Here is a 16,075-nt window from a genome sequence, read left to right as displayed (position 1 = left end):
TTTTTGATGATGTATATTATTTTAGATGTGATTTTTTTATGACTTGTATAGCGCCTTTTTACACGTGCAATTATGTTGATAGAACATTAACTTATTTTGTGCTTCATTGTCAGGGCCAACAGACAGGACCTGTAGCGGGGACTGGCAGAAGATTTTAATTCACTGTTTGGCACTTTGTTTGAAATAAAATGACAATGTTACATGGAAATGCTGCCTTGTTTATGATTAGCTGGAGTTAGGCTACACATCACACAAACATAGTCCTCCTAAAGTTGGCTACCATGTAGCCTATTATACAAGAACAAGTAGCATTTTGGGCAAATGAGGTCTGCATATGAACCGCCCCAATATAAGCAGTAGAATTGAGAAATATAGGTTACTTAGTTAACGTTGCAGTTACGGACTGGCAACGTCACAAAATTACGTTGCTAGGAGGTCGCGGTTACGGACTGGCAACGTCGGAAAATGACGTTGCTAGGAGGTCGCGGTTACGGACTGGCAACGTCGGAAAATGACGTTGCTAGGAGGTCGCGGTTACGGACTGGCAACGTCGGAAAATTACGTTGCTAGGAGGTCGCGGTTACGGACTGGCAACGTCGGAAAATGACGTTGCTAGGAGGTCGCGGTTACGGACTGGCAACGTCGGAAAATTACGTTGCTAGGAGGTCGCGGTTACGGACTGGCAACGTCGGAAAATGACGTTGCTAGGAGGTCGCGGTTACAGACTGGCAACGTCGGAAAAATAACGTTGCCACGACGTCGCGGTTACGGACTGGCAACGTCACAAGATTACGTTGCGGTTACGTTCTGGCGTCCCACAGATGCACGGTCCCGCAACGTCGCCAAAGACGTTGCGGCAACGTATGTTTGGTCATCGAGTGACGTTGCGGCAACGTAAGGGCAACGTAACTGTGTTAGCTGGGAAAGAATGAAAGTCTCAAAACTCGGAATCTAATGGCTAAATCTGGTCAGTAGAGTATGGATTAGATGATTTACAGTTGATTTGAGTCAGTGTGACCTGTTTTAGGCTGAAATCTAAGTCAAAGTCATGTCATGTGAACTAGTACAATGCCAAACATTGTAAATGCTATTCCTGAGCTGAAAAGCACTTCAAAGCAATAAAAGAATGAAAGTCTCAAAACTCGGAATCTAATGGCTAAATCTGGTCAGTAGAGTATGGATTAGATGATTTACAGTTGATTTAAGTCAGTGTGACCTGTTTTAGGCTGAAATCTAAGTCAAAGTAAAGTCATGTGAACTAGTACAATGCCAAACATTGTAAATGCTATTCCTGAGCTGAAAAGCACTTCAAAGCAATAAGAGATAAAGACTGAAAGTCTCAAAACTCGGAATCTAATGGCTAAATCTTGTCAGTAGAGTATGGATTAGATGATTTACAGTTAATTTGAGTCAGTGTGACCTGTTTTAGGCTGAAATCTAAGTCAAAGTAAAGTCATGTGAACTAGTACAATGCCAAACATTGTAAATGCATTGAAAACGCTATTCAAGAGCTGAAATGCACTTTAAGCGATCAAGAATGAAAGTCTCAAAACTCGAAATGTAATGGCTAAATCTGGTCAGTAGAGTATGGATTAGATGATTTACAGTTGATTTAAGTCAGTGTGACCTGTTTTAGGCTGAAATCTAAGTCAAAGTAAAGTCATGTGAACTAGTACAATGCCAAACATTGTAAATGCTATTCCTGAGCTGAAAAGCACTTCAAAGCAATAAAAGAATGAAAGTCTCAAAACTCTGAATCTAATGGCTAAATCTGGTCAGTAGAGTATGGATTAGATGATTTACAGTTGATTTAAGTCAGTGTGACCTGTTTTAGGCTGAAATCTAAGTCAAAGTAAAGTCATGTGAACTAGTACAATGCCAAACATTGTAAATGCTATTCCTGAGCTGAAAAGCACTTCAAAGCAATAAGAGAATTAAAGTCTCAAAACTCTGAATCTAATGGCTAAATCTGGTCAGTAGAATATGGATTAGATGATTTACAGTTGATTTGAGTCAGTGTGACCTTTTTTAGGCTGAAATCTAAGTCATGTCATGTGAACTAAAACAATGCCAAACATTGTAAATGCATTTTAAAACGTTATTCCTGAGCTGAAAAGCACTTTAAAACAATAAAGAATGAAAGTCTCAAAACTCGGAATCTAATGGCTAAATCTTGTCAGTAGAGTATGGATTAGATGATTTACTGTTTATTTGAGTCAGTGTGGCCTGTTTTAGGCTGAAATCTAAGTCAAAGTCATGTCATGTGAACTAGTACAATGCCAACCATTGTAAATGCTATTCCTGAGCTGAAAAGCACTTCAAAGCAATAAAAGAATGAAAGTCTCAAAACTCGGAATCTAATGGCTAAATCTTGTCAGTAGAGTATGGATTAGATGATTTACAGTTGATTTGAGTCAGTGTGACCTGTTTTAGGCTGAAATCTAAGTCAAAGTAAAGTCATGTGAACTAGTACAATGCCAAATATTGTAAATGCATTGAAAACGCTATTCAGGAGCTGAAAAGCACTTTAAAGCAATAAAGAATGAAAGTCTCAAAACTCGGAATCTAATGGCTAAATCTGGTCAGCAGAGTATGGATTAGATGATTTACAGTTGATTTGAGTCAGTGTGACCTGTTTTAGGCTGAAATCTAAGTCAAAGTAAAGTCATGTGAACTAGTACAATGCCAAATATTGTAAATGCATTGAAAACGCTATTCAGGAGGTGAAAAGCACTATAAAGCAATAAAGAATGAAAGTTTCAAAACTCGTAATCTAATGGCTAAATCTTGTCAGTAGAGTATGGATTAGATGATTTACAGTTTATTTGAGTCGGTGTTACCTGTTTTAGTCTGAAATCTAAGTCAAAGTCATGTCATGTGAACTAATACAATGCCAAACATTGTAAATGCATTGAAAACGCTATTCAGGAGCTGAAAAGCACTTTAAAGCAATAAAAGAATGAAAGTCTCAAAACTCGGGATCTAATGGCTAAATCTTGTCAGTAGAGTATAGATTAGATGAATTACAGTTTATTTGAGTCGGTGTTACCTGTTTTATGCTGAAATCTAAGTCAAAGTACAGTCATGTGAACTAGTACAATGCCAAATATTGTAAATGCAGTGAAAACGCTATTCAGGACCTGAAAAGCACTTCAAAGCAATAAAAGAATGAAAGTCTCAAAACTCTGAATCTAATGGCTAAATCTGGTCAGTAGAGTATGGATTAGATGATTTACAGTTGATTTAAGTCAGTGTGACCTGTTTTAGGCTGAAATCTAAGTCAAATTAAAGTCATGTGAACTAGTACAATGCCAAACATTGTAAATGCTATTCCTGAGCTGAAAAGCACTTCAAAGCAATAAGAGAATGAAAGTCTCAAAACTCTGAATCTAATGACTAAATCTGGTCAGTAGAATATGGATTAGATGATTTACAGTTGATTTGAGTCAGTGTGACCTTTTTTAGGCTGAAATCTAAGTCATGTCATGTGAACTAAAACAATGCCAAACATTGTAAATGCATTTTAAAACGTTATTCCTGAGCTGAAAAGCACTTTAAAACAATAAAGAATGAAAGTCTCAAAACTCGGAATCTAATGGCTAAATCTTGTCAGTAGAGTATGGATTAGATGATTTACTGTTTATTTGAGTCAGTGTGGCCTGTTTTAGGCTGAAATCTAAGTCAAAGTCATGTCATGTGAACTAGTACAATGCCAACCATTGTAAATGCTATTCCTGAGCTGAAAAGCACTTCAAAGCAATAAAAGAATGAAAGTCTCAAAACTCGGAATCTAATGGCTAAATCTTGTCAGTAGAGTATGGATTAGATGATTTACAGTTGATTTGAGTCAGTGTGACCTGTTTTAGGCTGAAATCTAAGTCAAAGTAAAGTCATGTGAACTAGTACAATGCCAAATATTGTAAATGCATTGAAAACGCTATTCAGGAGCTGAAAAGCACTTTAAAGCAATAAAGAATGAAAGTCTCAAAACTCGGAATCTAATGGCTAAATCTGGTCAGCAGAGTATGGATTAGATGATTTACAGTTGATTTGAGTCAGTGTGACCTGTTTTAGGCTGAAATCTAAGTCAAAGTAAAGTCATGTGAACTAGTACAATGCCAAATATTGTAAATGCATTGAAAACGCTATTCAGGAGGTGAAAAGCACTTTAAAGCAATAAAGAATGAAAGTTTCAAAACTCGTAATCTAATGGCTAAATCTTGTCAGTAGAGTATGGATTAGATGATTTACAGTTTATTTGAGTCGGTGTTACCTGTTTTAGTCTGAAATCTAAGTCAAAGTCATGTCATGTGAACTAATACAATGCCAAACATTGTAAATGCATTGAAAACGCTATTCAGGAGCTGAAAAGCACTTTAAAGCAATAAAAGAATGAAAGTCTCAAAACTCGGGATCTAATGGCTAAATCTTGTCAGTAGAGTATGGATTAGATGAATTACAGTTTATTTGAGTCGGTGTTACCTGTTTTATGCTGAAATCTAAGTCAAAGTACAGTCATGTGAACTAGTACAATGCCAAATATTGTAAATGCAGTGAAAACGCTATTCAGGACCTGAAAAGCACTTCAAAGCAATAAAAGAATGAAAGTCTCAAAACTCTGAATCTAATGGCTAAATCTGGTCAGTAGAGTATGGATTAGATGATTTACAGTTGATTTAAGTCAGTGTGACCTGTTTTAGGCTGAAATCTAAGTAAAAGTAAAGTCATGTGAACTAGTACAATGCCAAACATTGTAAATGCTATTCCTGAGCTGAAAAGCACTTCAAAGCAATAAGAGAATGAAAGTCTCAAAACTCTGAATCTAATGGCTAAATCTGGTCAGTAGAATATGGATTAGATGATTTACAGTTGATTTGAGTCAGTGTGACCTTTTTTAGGCTGAAATCTAAGTCATGTCATGTGAACTAAAACAATGCCAAACATTGTAAATGCATTTTAAAACGTTATTCCTGAGCTGAAAAGCACTTTAAAACAATAAAGAATGAAAGTCTCAAAACTCGGAATCTAATGGCTAAATCTTGTCAGTAGAGTATGGATTAGATGATTTACTGTTTATTTGAGTCAGTGTGGCCTGTTTTAGGCTGAAATCTAAGTCAAAGTCATGTCATGTGAACTAGTACAATGCCAACCATTGTAAATGCTATTCCTGAGCTGAAAAGCACTTCAAAGCAATAAAAGAATGAAAGTCTCAAAACTCGGAATCTAATGGCTAAATCTTGTCAGTAGAGTATGGATTAGATGATTTACAGTTGATTTGAGTCAGTGTGACCTGTTTTAGGCTGAAATCTAAGTCAAAGTAAAGTCATGTGAACTAGTACAATGCCAAATATTGTAAATGCATTGAAAACGCTATTCAGGAGCTGAAAAGCACTTTAAAGCAATAAAGAATGAAAGTCTCAAAACTCGGAATCTAATGGCTAAATCTGGTCAGTAGAGTATGGATTAGATGATTTACAGTTGATTTGAGTCAGTGTGACCTGTTTTAGGCTGAAATCTAAGTCAAAGTAAAGTCATGTGAACTAGTAAAATGCCAAACATTGTAAATGCTATTCCTGAGCTGAAAAGCACTTCAAAGCAATAAAAGAATGAAAGTCTCAAAACTCTGAATCTAATGGCTAAATCTGGTCAGCAGAGTATGGATTAGATGATTTACAGTTGATTTGAGTCAGTGTGACCTGTTTTAGGCTGAAATCTAAGTCAAAGTAAAGTCATGTGAACTAGTACAATGCCAAATATTGTAAATGCATTGAAAACGCTATTCAGGAGGTGAAAAGCACTTTAAAGCAATAAAGAATGAAAGTTTCAAAACTCGTAATCTAATGGCTAAATCTTGTCAGTAGAGTATGGATTAGATGATTTACAGTTTATTTGAGTCGGTGTTACCTGTTTTAGTCTGAAATCTAAGTCAAAGTCATGTCATGTGAACTAATACAATGCCAAACATTGTAAATGCATTGAAAACGCTATTCAGGAGCTGAAAAGCACTTTAAAGCAATAAAAGAATGAAAGTCTCAAAACTCGGGATCTAATGGCTAAATCTTGTCAGTAGAGTATGGATTAGATGAATTACAGTTTATTTGAGTCGGTGTTACCTGTTTTATGCTGAAATCTAAGTCAAAGTACAGTCATGTGAACTAGTACAATGCCAAATATTGTAAATGCAGTGAAAACGCTATTCAGGACCTGAAAAGCACTTCAAAGCAATAAAAGAATGAAAGTCTCAAAACTCTGAATCTAATGGCTAAATCTGGTCAGTAGAGTATGGATTAGATGATTTACAGTTGATTTAAGTCAGTGTGACCTGTTTTAGGCTGAAATCTAAGTCAAAGTAAAGTCATGTGAACTAGTACAATGCCAAACATTGTAAATGCTATTCCTGAGCTGAAAAGCACTTCAAAGCAATAAGAGAATGAAAGTCTCAAAACTCTGAATCTAATGGCTAAATCTGGTCAGTAGAATATGGATTAGATGATTTACAGTTGATTTGAGTCAGTGTGACCTTTTTTAGGCTGAAATCTAAGTCATGTCATGTGAACTAAAACAATGCCAAACATTGTAAATGCATTTTAAAACGTTATTCCTGAGCTGAAAAGCACTTTAAAACAATAAAGAATGAAAGTCTCAAAACTCGGAATCTAATGGCTAAATCTTGTCAGTAGAGTATGGATTAGATGATTTACTGTTTATTTGAGTCAGTGTGGCCTGTTTTAGGCTGAAATCTAAGTCAAAGTCATGTCATGTGAACTAGTACAATGCCAACCATTGTAAATGCTATTCCTGAGCTGAAAAGCACTTCAAAGCAATAAAAGAATGAAAGTCTCAAAACTCGGAATCTAATGGCTAAATCTTGTCAGTAGAGTATGGATTAGATGATTTACAGTTGATTTGAGTCAGTGTGACCTGTTTTAGGCTGAAATCTAAGTCAAAGTAAAGTCATGTGAACTAGTACAATGCCAAATATTGTAAATGCATTGAAAACGCTATTCAGGAGCTGAAAAGCACTTTAAAGCAATAAAGAATGAAAGTCTCAAAACTCGGAATCTAATGGCTAAATCTGGTCAGCAGAGTATGGATTAGATGATTTACAGTTGATTTGAGTCAGTGTGACCTGTTTTAGGCTGAAATCTAAGTCAAAGTAAAGTCATGTGAACTAGTACAATGCCAAATATTGTAAATGCATTGAAAACGCTATTCAGGAGGTGAAAAGCACTTTAAAGCAATAAAGAATGAAAGTTTCAAAACTCGTAATCTAATGGCTAAATCTTGTCAGTAGAGTATGGATTAGATGATTTACAGTTTATTTGAGTCGGTGTTACCTGTTTTAGTCTGAAATCTAAGTCAAAGTCATGTCATGTGAACTAATACAATGCCAAACATTGTAAATGCATTGAAAACGCTATTCAGGAGCTGAAAAGCACTTTAAAGCAATAAAAGAATGAAAGTCTCAAAACTCGGGATCTAATGGCTAAATCTTGTCAGTAGAGTATGGATTAGATGAATTACAGTTTATTTGAGTCGGTGTTACCTGTTTTATGCTGAAATCTAAGTCAAAGTACAGTCATGTGAACTAGTACAATGCCAAATATTGTAAATGCAGTGAAAACGCTATTCAGGACCTGAAAAGCACTTCAAAGCAATAAAAGAATGAAAGTCTCAAAACTCTGAATCTAATGGCTAAATCTGGTCAGTAGAGTATGGATTAGATGATTTACAGTTGATTTAAGTCAGTGTGACCTGTTTTAGGCTGAAATCTAAGTAAAAGTAAAGTCATGTGAACTAGTACAATGCCAAACATTGTAAATGCTATTCCTGAGCTGAAAAGCACTTCAAAGCAATAAGAGAATGAAAGTCTCAAAACTCTGAATCTAATGGCTAAATCTGGTCAGTAGAATATGGATTAGATGATTTACAGTTGATTTGAGTCAGTGTGACCTTTTTTAGGCTGAAATCTAAGTCATGTCATGTGAACTAAAACAATGCCAAACATTGTAAATGCATTTTAAAACGTTATTCCTGAGCTGAAAAGCACTTTAAAACAATAAAGAATGAAAGTCTCAAAACTCGGAATCTAATGGCTAAATCTTGTCAGTAGAGTATGGATTAGATGATTTACTGTTTATTTGAGTCAGTGTGGCCTGTTTTAGGCTGAAATCTAAGTCAAAGTCATGTCATGTGAACTAGTACAATGCCAACCATTGTAAATGCTATTCCTGAGCTGAAAAGCACTTCAAAGCAATAAAAGAATGAAAGTCTCAAAACTCGGAATCTAATGGCTAAATCTTGTCAGTAGAGTATGGATTAGATGATTTACAGTTGATTTGAGTCAGTGTGACCTGTTTTAGGCTGAAATCTAAGTCAAAGTAAAGTCATGTGAACTAGTACAATGCCAAATATTGTAAATGCATTGAAAACGCTATTCAGGAGCTGAAAAGCACTTTAAAGCAATAAAGAATGAAAGTCTCAAAACTCGGAATCTAATGGCTAAATCTGGTCAGCAGAGTATGGATTAGATGATTTACAGTTGATTTGAGTCAGTGTGACCTGTTTTAGGCTGAAATCTAAGTCAAAGTAAAGTCATGTGAACTAGTACAATGCCAAATATTGTAAATGCATTGAAAACGCTATTCAGGAGGTGAAAAGCACTTTAAAGCAATAAAGAATGAAAGTTTCAAAACTCGTAATCTAATGGCTAAATCTTGTCAATAGAGTATGGATTAGATGATTTACAGTTTATTTGAGTCGGTGTTACCTGTTTTAGTCTGAAATCTAAGTCAAAGTCATGTCATGTGAACTAATACAATGCCAAACATTGTAAATGCATTGAAAACGCTATTCAGGAGCTGAAAAGCACTTTAAAGCAATAAAAGAATGAAAGTCTCAAAACTCGGGATCTAATGGCTAAATCTTGTCAGTAGAGTATGGATTAGATGAATTACAGTTTATTTGAGTCGGTGTTACCTGTTTTATGCTGAAATCTAAGTCAAAGTACAGTCATGTGAACTAGTACAATGCCAAATATTGTAAATGCAGTGAAAACGCTATTCAGGACCTGAAAAGCACTTCAAAGCAATAAAAGACTAAAAGTCTCAAAACTCGGAATCTAATGGCTAAATCTTGTCAGTAGATTATGGTTTAGATGATTTACACTTGATTTGAGTCAGTGTGACCTGTTTTAGGCTGAAATCTAAGTCAAAGTAAAGTCATGTGAACTAGTAAAATGCCAAACATTGTTAATGCTATTCCTGAGCTGAAAAGCACTTCAAAGCAATAAAAGAATGAAAGTCTCAAAACTCTGAATCTAATGGCTAAATCTGGTCAGTAGAGTATGGATTAGATTATTTAGTTTATTTGAGTCGGTGTTACCTGTTTTAGGCTGAAATCTAAGTCAAAGTCATGTCATGTGAACTAGTACAATGCCAAACATTGTAAATGCCTTGAAAACGCTATTCAAGAGCTGAAATGCACTTTAAGCAATAACCCAGCTAACACATGACGTTGCGGCAACGTTGCCAGTAAGTGCTTAGTTGGTAACCCGCGACGTTACCTTCTGGCAACGTCGTGGCAACGTCGTAGCTACGTTATAAAGGGAATGTTGCCAGTTGGTCCCATGGACAACGTTGCCACGACGTTGTACCTTGGTCGGCTGGTTACGTTATTTTTAGACCTGTGGGCAACGTTGCCGCGACGTCGTACCTTGGTCGGCTGGTTACGTTATTTGTTGGTCCCCTGGACAACGTTGCCGCGACGTCGTACCTTGGTCGGCTGGTTACGTTATTTTTTGGTCCCCTGGACAACGTTGCCGCGACGTCGTACCTTGGTCGGCTGGTTACGTTATTTTTTGGTCCCCTGGACAACGTTGCCGCGACGTCGTACCTTGGTCGGCTGGTTACGTTATTTTTTGGTCCCCTGGACAACGTTGCCGCGACGTTGTACCTTGGTCGGCTGGTTACGTTATTTTTAGACCCGTGGGCAACGTTGCCGCGACGTCGTACCTTGGTCGGCTGGTTACGTTATTTGTTGGTCCCCTGGACAACGTTGCCGCGACGTCGTACCTTGGTCGGCTGGTTACGTTATTTTTTGGTCCCCTGGACAACGTTGCCGCGATGTTGTACCTTGGTCGGCTGGTTACGTTATTTTTAGACCCGTGGGCAACGTTGCCGCGACGTCGTACCTTGGTCGGCTGGTTACGTTATTTGTTGGTCCCCTGGACAACGTTGCCGCGACGTTGTACCTTGGTCGACTGGTTACGTTATTTTTAGACCCGTGGGCAACGTTGCCGCGACGTTGTACCTTGGTCGGCTGGTTACGTTATTTTTTGGTCCCCTGGACAACGTTGCCGCGACGTTGTACCTTGGTCGGCTGGTTACGTTATTTTTTGGTCCCATGGACAACGTTGCCGCGACGTTGTACATTGGTCGGCTAATTACCTTATTTTTAGACCCGTGGACAACGTTGCCGCGACGTCGTACCTTGGTCGGCTGGTTACGTAATTTTTTGGTCCCGTGGACAACGTTGCCGAGACGTTGTACCTTGGTCGGCTGGATACATTAATTTTGGTACCATGGGTTAAGTTGCGGCTAAGTCGCTCTTTGTTCGCAGGACAACGGATCTCGAGTGCATATAGATGTTTATCCAGAGATGGAGAGATCACACTGGACTGCTCTCAGTTCTGACACTTTTGCAATGTACCCATAGTCTACATGAATTTCAATCACACACAATATTAAATGTTGCACCCAGCACGTATAAATGTAGACAATGCATGTAATTCATGTGCAGCTCAGCCCCAGCATGTCATTGGTCATCAATTTTCTCATATGCAGAAACATAGCTTTAATAAATAAGACTGAATCTGGAATATAATTTAGTCTTTCATTCTTTACTATAAACATGTACAAAAGCAATCAATGTGTGATGTGTAACATGATTAAGCAAACATTCTTTGTATAGCACACCAAAGCTGTATGACACACAATGCAAATTTGTGCTCCAATAATTTTTGTGATACAAAATTGTTAAATGTGACCAAAAGGTAAGCGACTCTTAAGAGTTTCATTTCCAAAGACAAGTCATCACAGAATATTACAATTCTTCCTTAGCAAACCTGCCCCTCAGTCTGCCCCTGAGCAACAACTTTGCGCATGCCCATTTCAACGCATCGCTCAAATTGGGGTTTCAGAAGAGATTTTGCAGGGGTTCAACACCGTCTTGTACGCATTGGATTTCAACTGGAAATTAGCTACTTCAAAGGTGAGTTTCTTTACAGAAATATATAAACATATTTTAAGAAATTTGATGGGGCATACTTATACGTATATGTTTGAAATGTAGGCCATTTAGCCTGTTTATGTGCTATCAGATTCACATTGTTTACGTTAGGATTTCGATAGCTACAGTACAGTAGAGGTTAAACCCTCCAGAAAGTTATGTTGAAATACTGAAAATGCATAGGCCTACATGTTTTCAAAGTTTAGCTTCTCACAAATCACCCACAAAAGAATCAGTGACAATAAGTTCATGACTTCTAATTCCAGACGCTGTGATGAAGTGGAAGACGGGACTGGGAGAGAAAGCTGTGGAGCTCCTCATAGAGGAGACACTCAAACACAACCCGGCAGCCCGTTCAAAACAAGCCAGGTGAATGAATCATGATTGCAGCTTCCATATCCAACCTTTCACATGGCTATGTGACACAAATCTAGAATCACATGTTTTTTTGATGATGTATATTATTTTAGATGTGATTTTTTTATGACTTGTATAGCGCCTTTTTACACGTGCAATTATGTTGATAGAACACTAACTTATTTTGTGCTTCATTGTCAGGGCCAACAGACAGGACCTGTAGCGGGGACTGGCAGAAGATTTTAATTCACTGTTTGGCACTTTGTTTGAAATAAAATGACAATGTTACATGGAAATGCTGCCTTGTTTATGATTAGCTGGAGTTAGGCTACACATCACACAAACATAGTCCTCCTAAAGTTGGCTACCATGTAGCCTATTATACAAGAACAAGTAGCATTTTGGGCAAATGAGGTCTGCATATGAACCGCCCCAATATAAGCAGTAGAATTGAGAAATATAGGTTACTTAGTTAACGTTGCAGTTACGGACTGGCAACGTCACAAAATTACGTTGCTAGGAGGTCGCGGTTACGGACTGGCAACGTCGGAAAATGACGTTGCTAGGAGGTCGCGGTTACGGACTGGCAACGTCGGAAAATGACGTTGCTAGGAGGTCGCGGTTACGGACTGGCAACGTCGGAAAATTACGTTGCTAGGAGGTCGCGGTTACGGACTGGCAACGTCGGAAAATGACGTTGCTAGGAGGTCGCGGTTACGGACTGGCAACGTCGGAAAATTACGTTGCTAGGAGGTCGCGGTTACGGACTGGCAACGTCGGAAAATGACGTTGCTAGGAGGTCGCGGTTACAGACTGGCAACGTCGGAAAAATAACGTTGCCACGACGTCGCGGTTACGGACTGGCAACGTCACAAGATTACGTTGCGGTTACGTTCTGGCGTCCCACAGATGCACGGTCCCGCAACGTCGCCAAAGACGTTGCGGCAACGTATGTTTGGTCATCGAGTGACGTTGCGGCAACGTAAGGGCAACGTAACTGTGTTAGCTGGGAAAGAATGAAAGTCTCAAAACTCGGAATCTAATGGCTAAATCTGGTCAGTAGAGTATGGATTAGATGATTTACAGTTGATTTGAGTCAGTGTGACCTGTTTTAGGCTGAAATCTAAGTCAAAGTCATGTCATGTGAACTAGTACAATGCCAAACATTGTAAATGCTATTCCTGAGCTGAAAAGCACTTCAAAGCAATAAAAGAATGAAAGTCTCAAAACTCGGAATCTAATGGCTAAATCTGGTCAGTAGAGTATGGATTAGATGATTTACAGTTGATTTAAGTCAGTGTGACCTGTTTTAGGCTGAAATCTAAGTCAAAGTAAAGTCATGTGAACTAGTACAATGCCAAACATTGTAAATGCTATTCCTGAGCTGAAAAGCACTTCAAAGCAATAAGAGATAAAGACTGAAAGTCTCAAAACTCGGAATCTAATGGCTAAATCTTGTCAGTAGAGTATGGATTAGATGATTTACAGTTAATTTGAGTCAGTGTGACCTGTTTTAGGCTGAAATCTAAGTCAAAGTAAAGTCATGTGAACTAGTACAATGCCAAACATTGTAAATGCATTGAAAACGCTATTCAAGAGCTGAAATGCACTTTAAGCGATCAAGAATGAAAGTCTCAAAACTCGAAATGTAATGGCTAAATCTGGTCAGTAGAGTATGGATTAGATGATTTACAGTTGATTTAAGTCAGTGTGACCTGTTTTAGGCTGAAATCTAAGTCAAAGTAAAGTCATGTGAACTAGTACAATGCCAAACATTGTAAATGCTATTCCTGAGCTGAAAAGCACTTCAAAGCAATAAAAGAATGAAAGTCTCAAAACTCTGAATCTAATGGCTAAATCTGGTCAGTAGAGTATGGATTAGATGATTTACAGTTGATTTAAGTCAGTGTGACCTGTTTTAGGCTGAAATCTAAGTCAAAGTAAAGTCATGTGAACTAGTACAATGCCAAACATTGTAAATGCTATTCCTGAGCTGAAAAGCACTTCAAAGCAATAAGAGAATGAAAGTCTCAAAACTCTGAATCTAATGGCTAAATCTGGTCAGTAGAATATGGATTAGATGATTTACAGTTGATTTGAGTCAGTGTGACCTTTTTTAGGCTGAAATCTAAGTCATGTCATGTGAACTAAAACAATGCCAAACATTGTAAATGCATTTTAAAACGTTATTCCTGAGCTGAAAAGCACTTTAAAACAATAAAGAATGAAAGTCTCAAAACTCGGAATCTAATGGCTAAATCTTGTCAGTAGAGTATGGATTAGATGATTTACTGTTTATTTGAGTCAGTGTGGCCTGTTTTAGGCTGAAATCTAAGTCAAAGTCATGTCATGTGAACTAGTACAATGCCAACCATTGTAAATGCTATTCCTGAGCTGAAAAGCACTTCAAAGCAATAAAAGAATGAAAGTCTCAAAACTCAGAATCTAATGGCTAAATCTTGTCAGTAGAGTATGGATTAGATGATTTACAGTTGATTTGAGTCAGTGTGACCTGTTTTAGGCTGAAATCTAAGTCAAAGTAAAGTCATGTGAACTAGTACAATGCCAAATATTGTAAATGCATTGAAAACGCTATTCAGGAGCTGAAAAGCACTTTAAAGCAATAAAGAATGAAAGTCTCAAAACTCGGAATCTAATGGCTAAATCTGGTCAGCAGAGTATGGATTAGATGATTTACAGTTGATTTGAGTCAGTGTGACCTGTTTTAGGCTGAAATCTAAGTCAAAGTAAAGTCATGTGAACTAGTACAATGCCAAATATTGTAAATGCATTGAAAACGCTATTCAGGAGGTGAAAAGCACTTTAAAGCAATAAAGAATGAAAGTTTCAAAACTCGTAATCTAATGGCTAAATCTTGTCAGTAGAGTATGGATTAGATGATTTACAGTTTATTTGAGTCGGTGTTACCTGTTTTAGTCTGAAATCTAAGTCAAAGTCATGTCATGTGAACTAATACAATGCCAAACATTGTAAATGCATTGAAAACGCTATTCAGGAGCTGAAAAGCACTTTAAAGCAATAAAAGAATGAAAGTCTCAAAACTCGGGATCTAATGGCTAAATCTTGTCAGTAGAGTATGGATTAGATGAATTACAGTTTATTTGAGTCGGTGTTACCTGTTTTATGCTGAAATCTAAGTCAAAGTACAGTCATGTGAACTAGTACAATGCCAAATATTGTAAATGCAGTGAAAACGCTATTCAGGACCTGAAAAGCACTTCAAAGCAATAAAAGACTAAAAGTCTCAAAACTCGGAATCTAATGGCTAAATCTTGTCAGTAGATTATGGTTTAGATGATTTACACTTGATTTGAGTCAGTGTGACCTGTTTTAGGCTGAAATCTAAGTCAAAGTAAAGTCATGTGAACTAGTAAAATGCCAAACATTGTAAATGCTATTCCTGAGCTGAAAAGCACTTCAAAGCAATAAAAGAATGAAAGTCTCAAAACTCTGAATCTAATGGCTAAATCTGGTCAGTAGAGTATGGATTAGATTATTTAGTTTATTTGAGTCGGTGTTACCTGTTTTAGGCTGAAATCTAAGTCAAAGTCATGTCATGTGAACTAGTACAATGCCAAACATTGTAAATGCATTGAAAACGCTATTCAAGAGCTGAAATGCACTTTAAGCAATAACCCAGCTAACACATGACGTTGCGGCAACGTTGCCAGTAAGTGCTTAGTTGGTAACCCGCGACGTTACCTTCTGGCAACGTCGTGGCAACGTCGTAGCTACGTTATAAAGGGAATGTTGCCAGTTGGTCCCATGGACAACGTTGCCACGACGTTGTACCTTGGTCGGCTGGTTACGTTATTTTTAGACCTGTGGGCAACGTTGCCGCGACGTCGTACCTTGGTCGGCTGGTTACGTTATTTGTTGGTCCCCTGGACAACGTTGCCGCGACGTCGTACCTTGGTCGGCTGGTTACGTTATTTTTTGGTCCCCTGGACAACGTTGCCGCGACGTCGTACCTTGGTCGGCTGGTTACGTTATTTTTTGGTCCCCTGGACAACGTTGCCGCGACGTCGTACCTTGGTCGGCTGGTTACGTTATTTTTTGGTCCCCTGGACAACGTTGCCGCGACGTTGTACCTTGGTCGGCTGGTTACGTTATTTTTAGACCCGTGGGCAACGTTGCCGCGACGTCGTACCTTGGTCGGCTGGTTACGTTATTTGTTGGTCCCCTGGACAACGTTGCCGCAACGTCGTACCTTGGTCGGCTGGTTACGTTATTTTTTGGTCCCCTGGACAACGTTGCCGCGATGTTGTACCTTGGTCGGCTGGTTACGTTATTTTTAGACCCGTGGGCAACGTTGCCGCGACGTCGTACCTTGGTCGGCTGGTTACGTTATTTGTTGGTCCCCTGGACAACGTTGCCGCGACGTTGTACCTTGGTCGGCTGGTTACGT

The sequence above is a fragment of the Osmerus eperlanus genome, chromosome 26, assembly GCF_963692335.1.
Source record: "Osmerus eperlanus chromosome 26, fOsmEpe2.1, whole genome shotgun sequence".
Lineage (NCBI taxonomy): Eukaryota > Metazoa > Chordata > Actinopteri > Osmeriformes > Osmeridae > Osmerus > Osmerus eperlanus.
This window is presented reverse-complemented; position numbering follows the sequence as displayed.